The sequence below is a fragment of the Mastomys coucha genome, unplaced genomic scaffold (assembly GCF_008632895.1).
Source record: "Mastomys coucha isolate ucsf_1 unplaced genomic scaffold, UCSF_Mcou_1 pScaffold16, whole genome shotgun sequence".
Taxonomy (NCBI): Eukaryota; Metazoa; Chordata; class Mammalia; order Rodentia; family Muridae; genus Mastomys; species Mastomys coucha.
Genome location: NW_022196898.1, coordinates 44,941,137 through 44,964,799, shown reverse-complemented (window position 1 = coordinate 44,964,799; position 23,663 = coordinate 44,941,137). Strand labels below are relative to the sequence as shown.

The 23,663-nt window shown below is 44.9% G+C and overlaps 1 protein-coding gene and 1 non-coding gene across 10 annotated transcripts in view; one reads left to right on the top strand and one right to left on the bottom strand.

Annotated features, from left to right (window-relative positions):
* The window catches only part of Bcl9 (BCL9 transcription coactivator), an 89,806-nt gene that overhangs the window by 13,452 nt on the left and 52,691 nt on the right, over window positions 1-23,663 (top strand). The gene's annotated exons all lie outside the window — the stretch shown is intronic.
* Window positions 7,244-7,330, bottom strand: LOC116094608. The gene has a single exon (XR_004120227.1). It is a non-coding gene; the product is annotated as a small nucleolar RNA SNORD71 (small nucleolar RNA).

The following is a 23,663-nucleotide window of genomic DNA, read 5'->3' as shown; positions in this document are numbered from 1 at the left end:
AACAGACCTTCTCAAAGACGTGCAAGGGACTCGCCTATAAAGAGGAACCGAAAAGCCGAGGACATTTTAATTTGGGTAAAGGGGTGGTGGATGACATTGTATAAATTTATCTAAAATTAATGAAAGTTTCAGAAAATTGCTAGAGCTAGCTTCTGATTATCTTTGGTAATGGAGGTCAGAGATAGGCAGGATAATTGAAATCCCCGATTATCTCCAACCTTCATTTTAGCCATTAGCGGAAGCATTCTGCCCTGGCACAGTCTTAACAAATGAGTAAAAATGGGAAACCCAACAGCCCAGGGTTTGTGAAGTGGACTGCCATGGCAAGGGCAGCCTGGGGTAGTAGGCTACTGCGCAATATGCCACCAGGAAGCCTGAATCCAGTTCCTGCTCTCTGTCCATCATCTGCCTATCCTGGAGTGTTGTGCTTAACTTCTGTCCCCGTGCCTAGCGTTGCTGGAAGAACGAAATGAGCTGGTTGGGAGCAGTGGTGAGCTGCACCACTGGGATTGGGGGTGGCTGTGCCAGCTTTCCCATTCAGCATGCCAGCCTCGGGATCTGGCATGACTCCTAGCTCCCAGGTCTTACACACTGCATGGTCCCTCCACTCAGCATCCTGCTCCTTAATGCTCTTAGATGGCGATTTCAGGTTAGTGAGAGGATGCTTGTTATCCTCAGAAGCATCCTTCCTCCACATCCCTGGCTCCTGGGGAGCCTGGAGGGAATTTTGCACATTTTCATTTTATTTTGAGGTCCTCTCACATAATCTTCCCAAGAGTCCACCGAGGTGGGAAACACTCCTCTCCTCCTCTTTCAAATGCAGACCCTGAGGCATGGGGGACGTGTTTTAGAACCATGGCAGTTACAGAATAGAGATGACACTGATGCCGTTGGCCTCTGCATTCATCTACAGAGTTTAGAAAGCTATTCATTGTTTGTCTCTGATTCTCCTGGAGGCTCCTGTGTCACTCCAGCACCCAGTACAGGACTCACCCTTCCCTCAACCCCTGAGCCTTCTCCTCCCCTAAAAGAGCAGCATGTCTGTCTAGGCACCCCAACATTGTAGTTCTTAACTTATGTTACGAAGTGCAGAAGCCCCTAAACCTAACTCAATAATAGTCAACTCAAATAATTCAAACTCAAGGCAAATAATACTCAGTGGTTTTAGTTAAGCAAGTTAGTTAGAATGGCAGTCATACAAAACACGAAGCCATTCTTTAAGCCTTTATTTTAGCTTAAAACTTCCCTTGGGATTTTGTCGTGGGCCAAAGCTGTGTCTTTATGGTTCAGGACTTCCCAGGAGAACCCTGATTCTTTTTTTGTTTGTTTGGGTTTTTTTTGTTTGTTTGTTTGTTTTCTTTTGGTTTTTCAAGTCAGGGTTTCTCTGTGAAGCCCCGGCTTTTCTGGAACTCACTCTGTAGACCAGGCTGGCCTCGAACTCAGAGAGATCCACTCCCCAGGTGCATCTGTTGAGAACCCTGATTCTTAATTCTGTGTAAGAATTGATCTTTTCTCCATCTCGTTGTCTTCAAAGTAAAGTACTATCTGAAAGAGACTGGAGAAGCAATCAAGTCTTTTTCAGATGTAGTGATGTTTTACAGCTGGCTCTCCCACACTACCGACAGCACACCGTTTATTTTTAAGTGTGTGTGTGTGTGTGTGTGTGTGTGTGTGTGTGTGTGTGTTGGGAGGGGATGGTGTGTGCACATGAGTGCACATGAGTACACACGTCCCAGGAGGCCAGGGCCATCAGATCCTTCATAGCTGGAGTTTCAGATGGTGGTGACTCATGTAAATGGGGTACTGGGAACTGAATTCTAATCCTCTGCCTAAGCAACCTGCTCTCTTAACCACTGATTTTCCATGCTAGGCTTTTAGCAACCCACCTTAAAGGCCTGTCTTATACAATTGTAGACATGGTTTCTTTTTTTGCACCTATATTTCATTATTCAAATACATTTAATTAAATCATGTTGCTATAATAACGCAAAGAACCAGTGCAGATAGTCTGCAAACATAGACTCTTGATGAGCAGAAAACTCCCGCAGAGGATGGGTATCCCAGGGTAACCTTTTGCTAGCGGAGGTGGCTCAGTATGCCATGGACCTTCAATGTGTACATTGAAAGAGGCAATGGAGGCCACTGATGAATCAGTTATGTGCCTTCACTGAAGGGTGCCCCAGCTCATCATGGCTTCTGTTGCATACTTCTGTTCTGAAAGCTGAATTCCCTGAAGGTCTAACTTTCATCTCTGTAGTAATTCCCAGAACCCAGCATAGTGATGGGTATATATCGGGCTCTCTGTGAACACTGACTAACCAGCCAGCTAACAGGCTAAACCAAAACTCAACTTGGCCACTATATGTCCTCTGGTGGGACTATACCAAGCCTCAAGCCACTGCATAGAAAGAGCTGGCGAATGAATTTCCAATGTTGCTGCAAGATTAGCTCATGTGTACTTTTCAATAATGTAAAGCAGATATTAAGGAGTAGATTCCGTGTAATATGTAATTAACCTAGGTAACTCACCAACATAAAATAACAGCAAAGCAACGCTTGGTAACATTTTATAAGGGATTAGGTATGTTCTTACATGGGGAAAAATCTGTACTTACAACACGGTGACTGACTACAAAAAGCCTCTGTGATGATTATGTTCAGGGCCAGGCTGGGTCAAGAAAAAAATCTCCTCTACCGATGCTTCCTTGCAGCATCCAGTTTATTATGTGCTTCTGTGGCAAAGTGAAGCGTCGTGAATTGAGCATAGGAGAGAGAAGTCAGACCTGAAGGATATTAAACTTGACAAAGACATTCTGTGGTGGGTGATTGGTTGGGAAGATGGGGTGGGGGGATAGAGTGTTGGTGATGGCAGGCAGAGCCTGTTTCCCAAAATAAAACCAGATAACACAGTTAGGCTTGTATGCAACAAATGAGTTTCAATTTGAACGAAAATATACTGAGTGAGCACAGTTGGAACATTGCAGGATGTTTACGTGACCATAGGAGAAATGAGTCGAGAAAGCCTATCCACGTTACGTGTGCCTGCACGTGCTCATGTGTGCAGAATAGAAGTGTTTGTAAGATTAGGTGGGTGTGATCTTTCTCATCACTTTTCCATATTGGGGATCTGTGGACCCCCCAAGATGGCTCTGGAGGACCCATCTTTCCTTCAAGAGGCTGTGAGATGGTTCTCTGGAAAAACAGAAGTGGGATTAGTGTTGGACGGAGTACTCCTGTGTCCAGTCCGTATGCTTAATAAATGGTAGCACATTTTCCTTTGAATGTAAGTGTAAATGCCACTGATTTTCTTTTTTTTTCTTTGAGGTATGATCTCACTATGTAACACGGGCTGTCCTGGAACTAACTATACAGACTAGGTGGGCCTTGAACTCACAGAGCTCTTACCTGGGTCTGCCTCACGAGTGCTGAGATTAGAGGTGTGTGCCACCATGCCCACCACGACTGAGTTGTTGTTTTTTCTTTTTTTTTCTTTTTTCAAGATCTGTTGAATATGCTATTCTGAAAGAAGAAACCCCACTACCAACTAAAATTACATGTATGTTGTACCTACTGCCAGTATTAGAATGTCTGAACTCTTGATTTTAAAGCCTACTAAAATGTAAAAAACATGCATGTTTAAATCAATGAAGTATGGTATTTCGCTTAATCCCCCCAACAACTGCTGGTCAGTGATATGTGTGGAGGAAGAAGGTGAGGCTCAGAGAGGTCAAATAATTCGCTTCAAGTCAAACAGCAGAGCAGATGTCAGAACCGGGTTGTGACCAAATCTGTTTCCAAGTCCAGTTCTTTTTTTTTTTTTTTTTTTTGGTTTTTCAAGACAGGGTTTTTCTGTATAGCCCTGGCTGTCCTGGAACTCACTCTGTAGACCAGGCTGGCCTCGAACTCAGAAATCCACCTGCCTCTGCCTCCCAAGTGCTGGGATTGAAGGTGTGTGTCACCACCGCCCAGCCCCCAAGTCCAGTTCTTTCTCACAGCCCCATGCCACAGACTGAGCCAGTTTTCCTCCAGATCTCTGAGATGCAGCAGCAGCAGCAACAACAACACCCCCCTAATATTCTGCCAAGAGCATTTCCTTTTGGATCTCCCAAATATCTTTCCACTGAGGACAGAGCCTGCCAGGGCTAGGGCTAGAAGGGAATTCTGAGTTCCTGGGGTCTGTTCTCCTGGTTAGAGCCTGAACTCCTGGTATTTTTTTCTTTTTTTTTATTATATATTTTCTTTATTTACATGATATCTCCTTTCCCAGTTTCCCCCCCAGGAAAAACAAAAAACAAAAAACAAAAAACAAAAAAACAAAACAAAACAAAACAAACAAACAAAAACAAAAACACAAACAAAAAAAACCCTGTTCCCTCCCACCTCCCCCTGCTCACCAACCTACCCTCTCCTGCTTCCTGACCCTGGCATTCCCCTACACTGGGGCATAGAACCTTCACAGGGCCAAGGGCCTCTTCTCCCATGATAACCAACTTGGCCATCCTCTGCTACATATGCTGCTGAAGCCATTGGTCTCACCATGTGTACTCTTTGGTTGGTGGTTTAGTCCCTGGGAGCTCTGAGGGTACTAGTTAGTTCATATTGTTGTTCATCCTAAGGGGCTGCAAACCCTTCAGCTACTTGGGTCTTTTCTCTAGCTTCTTCATTGGGAGCCCTGTGCTCAGTCCAATGGATGGTTGTGAGCAGCCACTTCTGTATTAGTCAAGCACTGTCAGAGCCTCTCAGGAGACAGCTATATCAGGCTCCTGTCGACCAGCACTTACCAGCATCCACAATAGTGTCTGGATTTGATAATTGAATATGGGAAGGATTCCCAGGTGGAGCAGTCTCTGGATTGCCCTTCCTTCAGTCTCTGCTCCATAGTTTGTCTCTGCAATCCTTCCATGGGTATTTTGTTTCCCCTTTTAAGAAGGAATGAAGTATCCACACTTTGGTCTTCCTTCTTGAGTTTCTTGTGGTTTGTGGATTGTACTTTGTGTATTCCGATCTTCTGGGCTAATATCCACTTATCAGAGAGTGCATACCATGTGTGTTCTTTTGTGATTGGGTTACTTCACTCAGGATGATACTGTCCAGATCCATCCATTTCCCCAAGAATTTCATAAATTCATTGTTTTTAATAGGTAAGTAGTACTCCATTGTGTAGTGTACCACATTTTCTGTATCCATTTCTCTGTTGAGGGACATCTGGGTTGTTTCCAGTTTCTGGCTATTATAAATAAGGCTGCTATGAACATAGTGGAGCATGTGCCCTTATTACATGTTGGAGCATCTTCTGGATATATGCCCAGGAGTGGTATAGCTGGGTCCTCTGGTAGAATTATGTCCAATTTCCAGAGGAACCGCCGAACTGATTTCCAGAGTGGTTGTACCAGTTTGCAGTCCCACCAGCAGTGAAGGAGTGTTCCTCTTTCTCTAAAACCTCACCAGCATCTGCTGTCACCTGAGTTTTTATCCTAGCCATTCTGACTGGTGTGAGGTGGAATCCCAGGATTGTTTTGATTTGCATTTCCCTGATGACTAAGGATGTTGAACATTTCTTTAGCTGCTTCTTGGCCATTCGGTATTCGTCAGTTGAGAATTCTTTGTTTAGCTCTGTACCCCATTCCTTCACAGCCAAGCTTCAACTTTCCTCATCAGAAACCTATGGGCAGATTCTTGAACTCCTGGTATTAACACCTCGCTCCCTAGGGATCCCTACAGAATCTATGAGAGGACCAGTGGGGACAGGCCACTCAGCAGCTCAGCAGCCCGGCACCCCTTTGGCAGCTTTACTTTCATCTGTCCCGGGGTCCTGGCTCTGTTTGTGGGACACACAGTCAGTTTCATCCATATTAGCTCTTCCCATATCTGGGAATGGGTGTGGGGTCCTCTTCTACCTCCCTCTCTCTGGGTGATGATGTCTAAGTTCCTCGTAGGCTGTGGTGTAAAGACTGCTTTCTCGCTGGCCATTGTACTAATACACTTACTGCTATCTGTAGCCCTTGTTTAAAAAAAAGGCATCCCTATTGATGTCTGAGGTCCCTTGGAGTGAGCAGTGCCCCCTCGCTAACCTTGAGTACACTCTTCCTGTGGTGCAGCCTGAGAGAGTGCTTGGGGTTTTGTTTTGTTGTTGTTGTTGTTGTTTTTTCCAGTATCTCATCTGAATGTATAAGTGCCCTGCTCCCCTGGCTGGGTGGGCTTCTCTGTGCCTGCCTCTCTCTCTCTCTCTCACACACACACATACACACACACACTCTGTCTCTGTCTCTGTCTCTGTCTCTCTCTCTCTCTCTCTCTCTCTCGCTCTCACTCTGTTCACATGTCACTATGTGGGCAATTTGGACTTTAGTAATTTATATATTAGATTTAAGTTGTTTCTGCTCTTGTCAATTTTGAAAATAATTTTGTGAGCATTAACATTTATTTGTGTTTAACAGTGTGTGTGTGTGTGTGTGTGTGTGTGTGTGTGCATGTGTGAGAGTGTGCACGAGTGTACATGGACACATTGAGTGTAGGTACCTGAAGAGGCCAGAGGGTTCTGGCCTCCGGGAGCTGGAGTTGCAGGTGATTGCAACTCTCATGTGGGTTCTGGGAATCAAGTTAGGCCCTCCCTAAGAGATGTATCCTCTTTTAACCTCTGAGCCCCAGATTTGACATTTTGAGATTCATTTGTTGTGGGTTTGCTTGCTTGCTTTTGATAGTCATGCTTCCAATTTTTTTTTTTTTTAGATCTATTTATTTATTATATGTAAGTACGCTGTAGCTGTCTTCAGACACACCATAAGAGGTTGTCTGATCTCATTAAGGATGGTTGTGAGCCACCATGTGGTTGCTGGAATTTGAACTCAGAACCTTCTGAAGAGCAGTCAGTGCTCTTAACCACTGAGCCATCTCTCCAGCCCCCATGCTTCCAATTTTGAAGCATTTTTTAAAAAAAATATTTTAACTGACTTTTATTTTATGTGTGTGAGTGTTTTCCGTGTGTGTGTGTGTGTGTGTGTGTGTGTGTGTGTGTGTGTGTGTTTGTGTGTGTGTGTGCCACATGTAAGTCTGGTCCTCATGGAAGCCATAAGAGCATGTGAAGTCCCCTGGAACTGGAGTTACAGACAGTTTGTTAGTCATCATGCAGCACTGGGAATCAAACCAGGGTTCTCTGGAAAAGCAGCAAGTCCTTTTAACTACTGAGTCATCTCTCCAGCTCCCAATTCCATAGCACTCTTAAATGAGACTTTTTAAAAAAAAAAAAATTCTGTCAGCAGTTTAAGTATCAGCTTTGTAAATGAGATGCTTAGCAAAAGATCATTTCTGATTTTTATCTTCTAATGACCTATTCAAAAATCTATAGCTTTAGCCAAATCATTGCTGTTCAAACAGAGCAGGGTGGGCTTGGAATGTAATCAGAAATCCTGTAGGGGCTAATTGACCAGATCACCTGATTTGCCTGTCATTCAATGTCACCCCACAGTTCTCTAGCCAGTTTGCAAGAACAACAGGTATTTCACATCGCATGTGCCAGTGTAACCGGCTTGAAGCCTGCACGCACCAGGTGTGTTTTCCTGATGTAGCTAGATGACACAGCTCCCTCAGGACCCCTACTTCCTAAATGGTAAGGTAAGAGAGTGCACACCTCATTCATCTTTAAGAACAGAAGCCAACACTCACCTTCCTGTTGATATCTCAGAGATACAAACGCTGTAGAATATTTCCTGAAGAAGATTATGGTAGAGATTCCTGGGCTGTGGAATGGTAGTTGGTTCTGTAAAACCAAGAATTAGGCCGGGCATGGTGGCAGACTTGGGAGGCAGAGGCAGGTAGATCTCTGTGAGTTCCAGGCCAGCCTGGTCTACATTGTGAATTCCAGAACTGCCAGAGCTATATCATGAGACCCTGTCTTAAAAAGCAAAAGCAAAAGCAAAAGCAAAAACCCCCGGGGATTAGGACCCAGAGAGGAACCTTACCTGCTTACTAAACTTTTAGAAATCAATACATCTTCACATCCCTACTCTGGGCACCTTCTAGAAATGAGTCAGGAAGGGTGTCATTCACTAAGTCACGCTGATTAAACTGCAGATTTCAAAATAAGCCATTGGCGTGAAATCAGAGAAATGAAAATGAATGTAAGCACAGAAACACCACCTATTTAATCAAGCTTGAGTTAGCATAGACGGTAGTCCGAGGTGAGACATCTCACACCCGGGAATAACTGGCTGCCATCCCTCTTCCTCACGAAAGGAATTATCATGGGATGATCTTTATCTCCCAGAATGAGTAGTTTGAGCTCTTAAAACGGAGTAATAACAAGGAGCTCCTGCTCCATTGGTTCTTTAAGATTCGCAGACATAATTAATAACAGGTGGCTTGCAACTAAACAATGTACTAGAAGCATGTGTGATTTGGAAGGCAACAGGGGTGCCTGCAGCTCCTGTCTCATTCATAAAAGAGTTGAGGTCTTTGCAGAAAGTCAAGGATGGCCAATGAGGAAAGCTGTCAGCCTGCCACCGGGGATGGCTATCTTGTGTGTACACACAAGTCTTTGCTTGGTGAAGTTCATCAGCGCCTTTCTTCCTAAGTGAAGTCACTTAAGATAAATGAACTCTGAGATCCATGGATTGAGGTCAACCCCAACACATAACTCAGGCTCTCAGGAATGCTAGCTAACACAAGACTGAAGAATCAGGGAATTAGCTGAAAATTTTACATTGTTTTTTTTCCTGAAAAGGATTTGCTCGACTCAAATTAATTGCTGAGACAAATGTCGTTATTTTTTGTTTTACTTTTTTTTTTTCTAGTTCAATGTGAGTGCTCTGCTGCACATACATCCCCAGGTCAGAAGAGGGCATCAGATCCCATTACAGATGGTTATGAGCCACCATGTGGTTGCTGGGAATTGAACTCAGAACCTCTAGAAGAGCAATCAGTGCTCTTATCCGCTGAGCCAACTCACTAGACCCAGGAAATGGTTTTACATAACCCATTATTTCCCATAAACCCACCACATTGGGCTTGAAGGATTGTGAGTAGCAGGAGCCAGACACCGATTCTGTGTCCTAGGGCACTGTGGGCATGCTGTGTAATTCTCCAAAACTCCCTGGTGACCTGTTCTGATAGCCACTCCATGGAAACAATGGAGAATTGTTTCCATGCGTATTTTTATTTCCACGGAGCTCTGAAACCACCGTTGTGAGGTTTAAAATGTTTCTCCTTCTCATTCCCTCTTATGATTCTTCACAATCTTCTAAAATCATCAAATGGAGCCAAGTGGCCCAAAAGATGAATTTTAGGATGTATTTGTCTATTCATCCATTAGTTGGCCCATCCACTTATCAAGAGCCTCCCAAATGCCACACTCTGATGGGTACTGACGGGCAGGAAGAGTAACTCCAATTCTGTCCCCCATGCTCAGGAAGCTGATTTAGGTGGGGAGTAAGACACCTGGAAGAATCCAACAAGTGCTTTAAACAGGCCCAGGTAAGAATCCTTCAGGAGGTTTACATATGATCAAGCAAAAGCAGAGAAAGCATTGGAAGAGCAGGTGTCACTGGACTCCAGGGAATGCGTACCCTAGGATGCCAACAGCCGTAATTGGAGGAACTGTCAATGCAGAGCTAGAATATGGCACAAGGACAAACAAGCCACGCTCAAGAAGTGCGAGTCACTACAGGATGAAAGTCAATAAGAGTAGAGAGAAGTGGACGGACTGATTTGGGGATCTATTCGTTCAGGCTTCTCGGTGCAGTTTGGTTTCCTGGGTGCTGAAGAGCTGTTGAAAGTTCTTGAGCAGGAGAGACGACTCAAGCAACCCTTTCTTCATTCAAGGGCTGGAATCAGGCTGCTGGCTGTACAAAGGCTGCACTTCACTGCATAAACACTGTCGAAGCACTCATGAGATCCAACAACAGATTGCATGAGGTGGGGGTCGGGGGGTGTGGAAACAGGCAGGTAACTGGCAGGGTGGTGATGCTCTTAGAATTCGGCTGAGCACTTGTGCACACGGGTGAGTCTGGACAGAGGGTGGCTGGATTAAGAGTAATCATTTTAAAAGGCAGAGTCAATCTCGTTGTTCTCCTGCTTAATGTCCAAATGGCCCTCACTGCATTTAGAACAAACTCCAAACTCCTGCCCATGGCCTAGCATAAACCCAACATAACCCGGCCTGGGCTTGGCTCTCACCTCATCTTTTAACCCCCTGTGTTCCAACTTCAACCATTCAAACCCTTTCTGCCCTTCCAATGTATTGAGTTCATTTCTGCCTCTGGGCCTTTGCGTGTCTTATAATCTCTGCTCTCAGAGGTCTCCACTGTCTCCTCTTCTCAGAGGCCCTTCCTAAAGTGTCGTGCATCGTGCGTCGTCACGTCCATCGCTCACAGACACTCTGCCACATGGTTTCTCTTTCTATTCTTTTTCTCAGTATCACCATATATAATTTGTAGTAGGTCAGCATTTAAGGGCACTAACTGCTCTTCCAGAGGACTTGGGTTCAATCCCTAGCACCCACATGGCAGCTCATACCTATCTGGAACTCCAGTCTTAAAGAGATTTCACACTCTTGCTGGCTTCCACAGACAATGAGTGCACATGATGGTCAGACAGACATGCAGGCAAAATGTTTATACACATGAAATGAAAATCAATCTAAAAACACAAAACAAAACAAAACAAAAGGACAGCAACAACGGGAGAAGAAAAACACCTAGCCTAGCACATTCCAGGCACTTGATAGTTAATCAATAACTTGGATAAGAGGGAGCTGTCTGTCAGGGAGTCTGGCTTTGCCTGTGGGCGCACGTAACACTCAGGGAAAGTAGGCAAAAAGTACTCTGGAAGGAGGCGTGCAGGAGCTGGGGGACAAAGTCTGACGACATCATTCCACAAAGAGATGAAAAGTCAGGAGAAAGCTGCCCCACCTGCGCAGTGCCTGATCTATCAGCCCCACCTGCCCGGTGCCTGATCCTATCTGCAGTTGTTTGAAGCCTGCTCCGCATTCATCTACTTTCACCTTCTACGCCCAAGCAAAAGCCCCTTGTCTTATGGGCATCTTTTCCATACTACCTTCTCTGAAAGTAGTTTCTGCAGGCCCTATTTTAGAATCCACAAGAATCTGCAGTGCCTAAAATGGTGTAAAATATTAATAACTACCACTCACATGCACTATGCCCTGGGGTTTCACAGTGTCTCTCCATTAATGTATCCCATCACCATCCAAGATTGGAAGAAAGTGAGCCCCTGGTTTTGCAGAAGAAAAAACTAAGACTTGGACATTATTAAATCATTTGAAGAGTGTCAGGTCTGGTGCTCAAGTTTAGCCCGCGTGTCCCCAGAGTGTTGGTCCTGAAACCAACACTTTGTAGGATGTTCAGGGGGACGGGGTGGGGGACGGACTCTTCTTTTTGGTGTGACTGTGACTTTTGGAAACAAAGAAGCTCTGGAACACAATCTGGCTCTGCGATCTCAAAGGAGTCCTGGCTCAACAGCCAAAGGAACGCAGGGGATGCTGGTTTTGTTCTGTGAAGAGCCTCTCGTAGTAGGGGCTTAATTTTCCCCTCCCTTCCTTCTCTTGTAAGAGACGAAACCAATTCTTGATTTCTTTGGGCTTCAGTTATCTGTCAGACAGCTCCCAGATCCCGTGCCTTTCCTGGTGTTTCCAATCCTTATATCTAAGCATCTTTTAGAATGTGTTGCTATTTCCACGATGAAGGGCTGTGGGGGCTGGGGTGGGGTAGGGTGCTGAGGAGTTACCATGTCTGTGAAAGGAACTGGAGGAAAATGAAGACTAGAGCTTGGTTAAAGCATTCCCTCCCCACTCTTTGAAGTCTGTGGCCTTAGGCGAATATCTGAGTCTAGATTTCCTCGTTGTAAAATGAGAAACTGTTACTCGGGGTTTCCTGCATCACAGAGCCACACTGATACACAAACCACACCCCACGAGAGACCTCTGCAGAGCATAAAGCTATACACACTTGCCTAGAACCTACCTATTATCACTGTCTTCATCACAAAACCTGAGTGTCCTCTTTAGAAGACCTAAAACAGTCATTGTGCCCTGTTTGAAATTACCTAAATCAAACCCATGCCTCTGTTCTCTCTTAGAAACGGCTCTCAATCCTTGGCATTACCCTTTGCTCAATGTACCTGGTGTCCCACTTAAACAAAGTTGATGTTCGCCCTGACTGGTATGGTAGTCGCTGGCCACACATAATCATTCATGTCAAATAATTAGGATGAAATTAGATATTAAAAAATCAGTATCTTAACCACATTGCCTTCATTTTAAACATTCAAATAGTCTAATGTGGTCAGTAGCTACCATGTTGGACAGTACATATAGGGAATACGTCCATGCTTGTGAAAAGAAAGTTCTTTTTTTGTTGTTTTTTTGTTTTTGTTTTGTTTTGTTTTTTCGAGACAGGGTTTCTCTGTGTAGCCCTGGCTGTCCTGGAACTCACTCTGTAGACCAGGCTGGCCTTGAACTCAGAAATCTGCCTGCCTCTGCCTCCCAAGTGCTGGGATTAAAGGCTTGTGCCCCCACCGCCCAGTGAAAAGAAAGTTTTATTGGGCAGACAGAACCTTTCCATGTTTCATGAGCCTACAGCTACAATAGAAGCCAGCATGCTTGCTCCTCAGTTAATAGATACCTTCCATTTACTTCTCATTGGCTACTTTTTCTCACTCCTGTCATAAAATACTGAATAAAAGCAACTTGAAGAAGGACTGTTGGAGGGGACAATGACCATAATAGTGGGGGAGGTGTGCCAGTTGGAGCATGAGAGGCTGGCCACAGTAGGACTGCAGCGAGGGAGCAGACTGATGAGTGCTGGTCACAGTAGGTCTGCAGTGAGGGAGCAGACTCATGAGTGCTGATCATAGTATGTCTGCATCAAGGGAGCAGATTCATGAGTGCTGGCCACAGTAGATCTGCAGCAAGGGAGCAGACTCATGAGTGCTGGCCACAGTAGGTCTGCAGCAAGGGAGCAGACACATGAGTGCTTGTGTTTGCCTTGTGTTTTTCTTTCATCTGGGACCTCGAGGACAGTGTCACCCACATTCAGAGTGGGCCGTCCCTTTTCAGTTAACCCTTTCTGGAGACACCCTTACAGAGGCACACTCAGAAGTATGTCTTGCATCTGACTCTAATTCCAGCTGACTCCCGTCGTATGACACAGTCAACCATCAATCAGGACTTCTTAAGACTAAACCATAGAGTAGCAAGGACATTGGCCATTGTCTTTCAAGGTCCTGATTTTTTAACACGAGGAAGCTGAAGCCTGAAGTGACGAGTTTGCCCACTCCAGCCCATGCATCACGCCACTGGATCCCCACTGCTGTTCTCAGGGTCTCAGCGTGAGTGGCAGAGGAATCTGTCCCTCTTCCTGGACTCCTGATGCCATCTGCTCAGGAAGAAATATTGCCTGAGACACAATTCTCACTCAGGCTACCTGCTCTGCCAGTGGAAGTCCTTCCTCACTACTGGCCACACGTGGCGACTGAGCTCTTACTATGTCACCATGGAGACAGGCTGGAAGGCGAATGTACCTACACTCTTGCCTGGGCACCTCTGTGCAGTCACATGTGCCCTTCTTGGCTGGCTGCTTAGACAACTGGAGTGCTCACTGACTTGGAACTGGAATAAATTCTCTAGGGCCAGCCCCATCCCTTGAGATGGGCCTTGTTCCTCCCCACACATAAGTTCAAATCATGAAACAGGGAACCATGATGCAAAACGCCAGGAAGTTTGGGATGGGCTTGTCCTATCCTATGAGGTCAGGATCACATCCAATGTGGATATTAAAGGCTTCTGGACTGAGACCTTGGCACATAGTAGGTGCCTGGCAGGTTTCATTCTTTTCTTTCTAAATAGACCACTTCCATTCTGACCCTCATCAGCTGCTGCCCGTTCCTGGATGACCAACCCAACACCTGCAATTCCTTTCAGTTGCTAAAATCTCAAACTAGTGTTTCTTAAAACTTCTTATCCCTAAATGTAATCCTCACTGAGAGTCCACAACCAAATGACCAGTGCACTACAGGCAATAAAGAGACGAGAACATGGTAACTCTTGGAAGGCAGAGACGGGCAGATCTGTGTGAATCGGGATAGCCTGGTCTATATAGCTGAGTTCCAGAACTACATAGAGAGACTATGTCTCAAAAATAAACGAATAGAAAATTTTAAAAAATGAAAATGACATAAAAGTCTGTCATGAATACATTGAGGGTCTTGTGGGTATAAAAGCACTTCAGGAGATAACAGCTCACAACATGTTAGTTAGATATGCCAGAGGCATTACTGTTTGGTTACGCTAGCCTTCCAACATCAGTCTGGACTGACTGACTACCTGTTGGGCCCGTTCTTCATGGAAAAATAGATGTTGGGGCCTGAAAGGGATTAACTGATTATTTGAGGATGAAATATGCGTACAGGCAGTGCTGAGTCCGGGCTTTAGAGAGCTATTGTTATTCCTTTGGGGGAGAGGTCCTCAGAAGCAAAAAATAAAAGAAATTAAACTTCCTTGGGGGAGGTTCCTCAGAGGGAGCCCATGAAGGTGGCAGGCTCTGAAGCTTAGGTGACACGGTTAGCTTCATTTCTGTGAGTTCTGCGGTGATGGTGTGTATGTGTGGTGATTTGAGGGGAAAGCTGCATACAGAAAGATTTTGACTACCCAAGGCTATTGCATCAGATGGCCTCATTACCTCATCTTCTATGGGGTACGTTAAACCCGGCCTCGTGGGAAACACGAGGCCTCAGAAGATGCTCGGAGCCTCTTCCTCGCGGGAAGGATTTCCACTTCTGCATGGATGGTGCTTGCAGTTTTATTTCACATCTCGAGGGAGTATCAGCTTCTGGTTTTCCTCCTTTAAATTAAGAATATATGTTTTATTTTTATATTTTTGTGCATGTGTGTGTGCGTGTGCGTGTGCGTGTGCGTGTGCGTGTGCGTGTGCGTGTGCGTGTGTGTGTGTGTGTGTGTGTGTGTGTGTGTGTGTGCACGCACATGAATGCAGGGGCCCAAAGTTAAGAGCTGCCTGATACAGGTGCCGGGAACAAAACCTGTGTCTTCTGAAAGAAGCTAACCACTGAGCCTCTCCATCCCCTCCATCTACCTCTCCATGCACCCCAGACCCCAGACCCATTTTTCTCTCATTTTTTACAAAAAGCAAACTGCCCCTAGCCTTCCCTCTCTCGACACCCACCAACTCTAACAAGTGGATTTTCGAAACCCATTGGCTGTAGTAATGAGTTCTTATACGGGAGAGCTCATAGACAATATGAAACTTAGGAAATTGGTATCTTTTTTTTTTTCTTTTTCAGAGAACTGTTTTGCTCTTGTTTAACTTCCTGAGCCCAAGCTTATTATTATTGCTCCTACTGCAATAGCAGTAACAGCCGTAGGTTTAGGAAGAGCCTTCTCTACCCTGGCCTGTTTTTCAGAAGCATAGATAACTTCCAACACATCCTAATTGAGCTGACATTTCACACATATTTGGTCTATGCCTAAGGGAAATTTAGGAGGGAGAGAGACAAAATGGAATCCATTCATTTATTTCTGAGTCAAGTAAAAGCCATGAGAGAAACATTTCACTTAAAAAAAAATGCTTAACAATTAATGGTACACATTTTTTTTTTAAAGCATCAAGCCTGTCCTATAACTGATCCTCCATGAGAGAATTAATGCCTAACTCTGGGGAAGAAGGAAAGTGTGTAGGAGAATAATAAGACCAGAAGTGAAAGCAGGTAGTGCTCTTGCCCTGGGAGCACCCCTCCCCAGCCCCAGCCCAAGCCCCACCCCCACCCAACAATCTCAGGAGCCAATCTCTCCTCCTCCTAAGGCAGAGTTCCCTATCTGCTAAAGTGTCAGTGCTGGTGACCCAGCAGGTCCTTCCGCCTCTGCTCTCAGCTGCTGGCTATCTGTTTCAAATGTAAGGTTCCATGTAGTTCCGACAACTGCACTCTGGAAAAGTATGTGCAAGTCACAGACACCCAGAACCATTAGTGGCCTCCTGTGTGCTCTTCTCTGTGGCTGAGCGTGCCGGCCCCTTTCCTAAGAAAGATCCGGGTATCAAGCTTTAGATATGCTAATGAATCCACCTCCCTAGCCGGCGCCTTATCTTTGTACAGCCTCCAGGCTGTCTTCTCTAGGCTTCTCCTAGGTCTCTGTCATAGGATGCCCATGCTTAAGGGCAAAGCATCATCATCAGATCACCTGTGGAGACAGGCAGCCTCGAGAAACTTAAGACACAAGACACATATAGTGTCTTAGTAATGACCTTTTCCTGAGAGGGAGAGAAAAGAAAGACCAGGCATAAAGATGATTTTCCATGAATGCAAATACTCCATGAACATCCCGGTGACGATGGCTGGTGGAGCCTGCGGCTGGAAATATCCAGCTAGACTCAGTTCCAGCAGACCTTTACTGCTTTCTATGTCAGGTGTTATGTTGAACGAGGTGTCTGCCTGGAGATACCAATTTGAGAGCCATCTGTTGGTGAGCAGCAACCGAAGCTTTGCAAAACCACCCACAGAGAGCACGATGAATGAAAAGAAAGTCTTAAGGTGGAATTTGGGAAATCCTTGATATTTAATTTAAAAGGCAGAAGCTTCGAAAAGGTGAAAGAGGGGAGGGAAAAAAGTTAGTGTCCCTGAAGGCATCGAGGAGTCAGTGACCACAGACCTTCCAAAGAGGCAGGCAAGATTCAGGCTGGAAAGCACCTCGTAGATTGGCCTGAAGGCATTTGTTTCTTTAGCCAAACCAGTTTCTATGGAGAACAGTAGGTGTGGTTTTGCACAAACCTCTTCTAGTACTGGGACTACACTTTCCAATTCTTGCTTGTAGCTTCCTTGGGCACCTAGTGGTTAGGAGTCAGCTATCTCAAAGTCTTGCTCACGCACACTCAGTAGAGGCTCCTTCACCTCCTCCCCTTTCTGCCTCATCCACATTCAATGAGCACATTACTCACTGGTTTCTAATCCGAGAGACCCCTTTACCTTCTCAAAGGTTTCCTGGAGCCTTCACCACTGCCTGGTTTCCCTAGCACTGCTCACCTCTCCAGAGTTATCTTTGCAGTTATCCCCAGGCACTCCAACCTTGCTCTCTCGCAGGAATCTTTAGCAAAAAACAAACAAGCAAACCATAAAACCACAGAAAGAAGCCACGTTCACTTTATTTTAGAAAGGCGGAATCACCACCCGGGTTCCCTTTCCCAGTTAGTTAATCAGCACCACCTTTCGTTCAGTCCCCCAAGGTAAAACTCTTATACTAATGATTTGAGTTCTTTCCCTCTTAATTTCTACATCCAAACACTCTCTTGAACCTGTTGAATTTATCTGAGGAACATCTCCAAATTCGTCATGCTTTTTCTCCACGTAGCGAATAACTCTTAGAGGACACATTTCACCTTACTTTTAATCTTTGGAGCATCATATATATATCGGCTAAGACTTTTTGCTGTCTGCCTCCCCACTCCCTGCCCCTCCTGACCTTCCTCGGCTTGTACATCTTCTGCTGTGCTCTGCTCTCTGAACCGTCTGCCAACCCAGTCCCTTCACATGAGACTTTTGTTGGAAGAGGATTAAGTGCATAAAACCAACTACTTCTGATTTTTCTCTTCCTTCATCCTCCAGCAGAGAAAACCAGTTGTCAGATAAGAAGGACCCATCACCTACTCTTCAGGGGATGGAGGTGGGAGATAATCCCAGGACAGCAGTTACTCCTTGGCAAGCCCATGATCTTCCCCTCTCCCCACAATGGAGCTCAGAATAGGAACCCAGGGTCCACTGAACAAATAAATAATTGAATAAACGAGAGTGTGGGTGCTGAGGAGAATTTGAAGAACCTATGTTGAAGAAGAGCCAGTCTCACACCATCATTGAGGACATTTTAAAGACTGTTTAGGAAGTCTCATTTCAACAATGAACTCTCAGAGGGGAGAGTCTACCCTGTTGGTCCCCAAATGACAGTGCTGGCTATAGATATTACTTAAATAATACTGTATCCTATTTAATATTATTAATTAATTGATTTAATAACATATCGATAATAATAAACTATACTTAAATAATAGTAGCTATCTCTGGGACAGACATGTTCTTTAAACCGATCCTCCAGGCATGAGGAAGCCCCGCCCCCACTAAGATTCATCCTGGCCCCGTGGGATGGGAGAAGAACTAGGTTAACTTAACCAAGTTCTCCCTTAGGCATGTTTTGCGGTGGTTTGGTTCTGGGTATTTCCCCAGGCACAGAGGCCCTCTGCTCTTTGGCATGTTCTCATGGTATGAGAAGCCAAGGACCTCAAGCTATATTAAGGAATCAAAAAAAAAAACGGTGCATTAAGCCTCTGTCTGTGCGTGAGAGCAGTGAGCGCCAGGGGTACAGCTTGATGAGCCACCGTATAAAAGGTTTCCCCATCTGCCAGAGCAGTTAGTTATTTATTTTTCATGCTCTTACAATCACCTAATATATTTTAAGGCTTGTAAGGAACAGGCCTGCCCTCTTTCCAGATTCCTTAAAAGCATACTCCTTTTCACATTGGGGTGCTCTGTGCCCAAGGACTTCACTTGCCAAGGCTGCTCATTCTTCTAGGAAGGCTGAGGGACCAACCCTGTGAGCAGCCAGAAAAATGGGATAAAATTCTCAGTTCCCATTGGTTTTCTCTTGTACAAATCCATCCCCCAGGGAGAAGGGAATCCTACAGAGGCTGAGAAGGTGCTTTTAAAAATGCGCTGTCCCCCCATGGTACCATCCAACGAAGGTCATATATGTGGTATGTGTGTGACCATGAGTAGAGGCACCTGTGTGTGCCTATGTATCTGTGGGTTCTAGTATTAGACCTGGGTGTCAGGGTGTTTGTATGGGCGGGACAATGTTAGTCCCTGTAGAATGGAGCGTGTGTCGGACACACACTTTGTACTTGATAAATGTTGCAGGCTTTACAAAGATGAAGACTGCAAGCCCTTGCGTTGCAGGGAGGGATGAGGGCAATCCATTGTAATGGTGACTCAGAGAATTTTCTGTGAGTGAGGTTCTGCTCTCAGACTTGACACTGAGTAGCCGTGAAGGTTGTTTTTATTTTTATTTATTTTTTTAAAGATTTATTTATTTTATGCATTTGAGTACACCGCAGCTGTATAGATGGTTGTGAGCCTTCATGTGGTTGTTGGGAATTGAATTTTAGGACCTCTGCTTGCTCTGGTCAACCCTGCTGGCTCTGGTCAACTCCTCTCACTCAGTCCCTGCTTGCTCCGCCCAAAGATTTATTTATTATTATACATAAGTACGCTGTAGTTGTCTTCTGACACACCAGAAGAGGGTGTCAGATCTCATTACGGGTGGTTGTGAGCCACCATGTGGTTGCTGGGATTTGAATTCAGGACCTTTGGAAGAACAGTCGTGCTCTTACCCGCTGAGCCATTATCTCGCCAGCCTGTTGTTTTTATTTTTAAGTTAGTTATTTGTTGAGGTCTCAGCTTTCTGTTCTTGAATGGGGAGTATTGTTGTCAGGATGACATCAGAGAGTACACATAGGACACTTGACCACATATGTAAGGGTCGCTGCTTTTCCTAGGAAGGAGGTGGCTTCCTCAAGTTGCATAGGGGGTGAGAGAGCAACCAAAAAAATAGCCAGGTTCCCTAACTCTGTGCTGTGTGTCTTCTGCTCGCTACCACAACCCAGGAAAGAATGCAGAACAGTAAAAATAGAATTTAGCTCAGATCTGGGTATTATGGTACCCATGACGGGGGGTGGGGGTAATTTAATATGATTTAAAAAAATCATATTATTTTATTGATAAGTACCATGCACCGGCACACCCTCCATTCCATGATGGAGGTGCCGTTCACCTTCCCTGAAGCACCCCATGGTTCTATTATTAATCCCTGTCTTAGAGGGGGAGAAGGAGGGTTAGGCAGCAAGAGAAACATATACAAATCTCAGTATGTGTGCAGAGCCCAAGCCCTGTGTGCTCTGCCCCGTGCAGGATAGAGCAGGAGTGCAGACACAGATGAGCCAGAACTGCAGGTTAACGGGAGCCAGAATCAGGCTGCATCGGATGGCCCTTTGCCATAGCCTCTCTCAGTGGCTGCTGCTTCCAACACATTTGTGGAGGAGCATAGTACGCCTTGAGTGGATAGGGCTCGTTTCCCCATGTAGGAGAATCTGGGAAGACAAATGAAGAACCGGTTACCATCCCATCCAGAATTCCACAGAACAAACTCTGAATGTACCTTGATGTCAGGGAAAGGTGCTTGATTTCCAGAATAAGAAGCCAAAGAGTCCAGGAATGATGAGATCACCCTAGTTTTTCTTATGAACTCCTAGAAGTCATCTTTGTTGGTATAAATGAGATCATTTAGCCTAATTAGTTCCAAGCTTAATTAGCAGTAATTATCCCAACATGGGAGTAATATCCGAGCAGGAAGTGCGGAGTCCTCGATTAGATAGATCTCTAATTGGTGTTACAATATTGTAATTAAAGCGTGTTTGTACGCCTCTGCCGCAGCACGCCATTTGTTTCATGTCTGATTAAACAGGGAGGAACTGCAGCCTTTGAAGGGGCCAGAATTTTAGATCTGACTCATGTGACATATTAACCCTGTGACTAAAGAGATTTGGGACCTGCTTTTGTGGTCAAGGTGAGCGTCCGGCATGCTGAGGGAAGGACCTATTCTTCCGCGGTGGATCTATCTGCTCATCTCTCTCCCATGGTGCATGTGCAGAAAACGGAAGTAATTGATTGGAGAGTCGCTTTGTAAGGGTTGCATTTTTAGAGAAAAAAAATTTTTTTTTTCTTTTAAGACAGGATTTCTCTGTGTAGTCTTGGCTGTCCTGGAGCTTACTCTATAGATTGGACTGGCTAAAACTCAGAGATCCCCCTGCCTCTGTTTCCTGATTGCTAGGATTAAAGGTGTGAGTTTACTACCACCCACAAAGAAGATTCTTGATATAACTCAACCTCGAAGGGTGTAAAAAGAGTAATGGCAGCTATCATTTATTGAGTATTTACTACAAGCCAGAAGCTGTGCTAACTGCTTTAAATGTCAACACTCATTAAAACTTCAGAGGAACCCCCTGAGATAGCTTATTATAATCCCCATTTCAAAACAAGGACCTAAAAGGGAGGAAGTGGCTTTCTCGGGTTAACTCCTCTGGCTGCGATTGAGCGAATGTCACCCTTCACTTCTGACTCCCAGACCAGGTTAGCTCACACAGGCAGGCAAGGTTAGCTTCCCAGAACAGACCAGATTTAACTCCCAGAAAGAGACAAGGTTCACTCACCCATATAGACCAAGTTAACTGATCCATGCCAACACAGCTTAGCTCCACGAAACATACCAGGTTAGTTCCTCCATACAAACCAGGTTAGCTCGCTATTACAGATCAGGTTAGCTCACCCATGTGGACCAGTCTAGGCCCCTGATACAGTGTGGATATTTACAGACCAGGTTAGCAAATGCATGCAGAGCAGGTTAACTCTCCCAGGGATATCAGGTTAGCCCCTCCATGCAGATCCTTGCTCTTCTTTCACACTCTTTTCTGTGGTCCCCACCAAATCATGTCATTTCTGCTCCATTGCTTCCTGTGTGCCTGGCACCTAATAAAGTGCTAGCGATATAGTGATTGTCAACAAATGAGAACCGAATCAATCATCCGTCACCCCACACACTAGTCACCTGCCTTAATGGATTCAAACCTGGGTCTGGCAGTTCTCTGGTCTGGTTCCCAAGCTTCCCTTTGCAGGCAGCAAGCCTAACATTGCACTTCTGGGTAGCACAAGCATATTGCATATGTGTCCAGGGGAAAGGGTGGGAGAGGGGAAGTCTTAATATTTCAAAATGCTGTCTTCAAACCTTTAAGGAGACCCTTGAAGGCTCACTTATGTCTATCTGCTTAACGCTTCCACTTTATGTTACAATTTAGGGATTTTTTTTTTAACCCATATCTAATAACTGGTAATTGAATCTAATAGCCCTGAGAGAATTGGAATAAACCAGATAGAATTGATGGGTCTTTGCACATCGCCGCAGATGAGAATCTGCAGAGCTGTTAAATCTGTACACCGGTAGTGACAGTTTTTGACACGTCTCAAGAATATTCGGTTATCATGATCAGAGACACAAAATTCTCAGGAACTTTTTCCATGTTGATTTTGCTAGATGTTTCAATAAATACGTTACCTGGTGCCTTGTGGAGGAAGAAGAGGCTGGATAGGGGTGGAGGCAGGAGATTTTAAACTTTGGAAATCACTGTTCTTAATTTTTTTTTAAAAAAAATTATTCAGCTAAAGTGTGTGTGCACGCAGGTGCACACGTGCTGTGGCATGTGTGTGGAAGTCAGAGAACGACTTTTGGGGGTTGGTTCTTGCTTTCCTCCTTGCTGAGTCAGCTATCTCTCGCTGTTGGTGTTACTGTGCTAGGTGTTCCAGGCTTGCTGGCCATAGCTTCCAGGCACTTCTGTCTCTGCTTCTCATCTCAACGCAGAAGCACTGAGGTTACAGATGAGACGCAGCACCACGTTCGGTTTTATATGTGGGTCCTGGGCTGTCGGGCTCAATAGCCGCTTTACCTGTGGTGCTAGCTCCCACAAATCGTTCCTGTTTAATCTCCATCCCCAGTGAAATGTATTTAGGGACTAGGAAATTCAATGATAACTTCTGTTTACTTAAAACATTTACTAATTTTTATTATGTGTTGCTTAGGATGCCCGAAAACTCCTGGAACCAGACAATGTTTGCTTCAGATTATCAAGTAACTGGGATTATGGTTGTACATCACTACAACCATAAACCACATTTTCTCAACAATGAATAATGAAATCTGGTGTGGTGTGGTGTGTGTGTGTGTGTGTGTGTGTGTGTGTGTGTGTGTGTGCTATCAAGATCCAAAGATCCAAGGAAAAATGAAATCACAAAATTTTCAGGAAAAGAAGGAAGGAAAGAAAGAAGGAAGGAAGGAAGGAAAGAAGGAAGGAAGGAAGGAAAGAAGGAAGGAAGGGGAGAGGGAAGAAAAAACCCTTCCTTATGTGGATCCTAGTTTATAATATATACATGAATTTAAGTAAACAAGCATACAAGTAGCTATAGTACAACATTTAGAATGGAAGACAAGAAAGGATAATTTTTAAAAAGACAAGGGTCACAGAGATGGCTCAGCAGTTAAGAGCCCTGGCTGCTCTTCTGGGGAACCAGGGTTCTATTCCCAGCACCCACATGGCAGTTCACAACTGTCTGTAACTCCAATTCTAGGAGATCTGACACCCCCTGCTGGCCTCTGAGGGCACTGCATGGCTCCTGCCACACAGAAAGGAGCTGTGTCTGTCTCACAAAACCATTCATATAATCAAATTAAATCAAATCAATTAGAAGCAGGATGCTTAGTCATGAATTCACATACACAGCATACTTCCTGTAAGTCATCTGGATGTTCTCTCAAGGTGTAACAGCTTGTCACTGCAGAATACCTCCTTAAACACCATGCCCACACTCGATCCCATAGGCGGCTGTTACCCTGCTGGGAGACCTGGATTTCAGATTATATTTCACACTGACTATTTCTGCAAAATGCAGTTCTTTGTGGGCACTACTAAACTTACTGCATTTTCTTCTTTAAATGAGGATTTTAGCTATTCAAACTATAGCATGCAAAGACTGTTCTAAGTATGTTTTAAATATAAGTT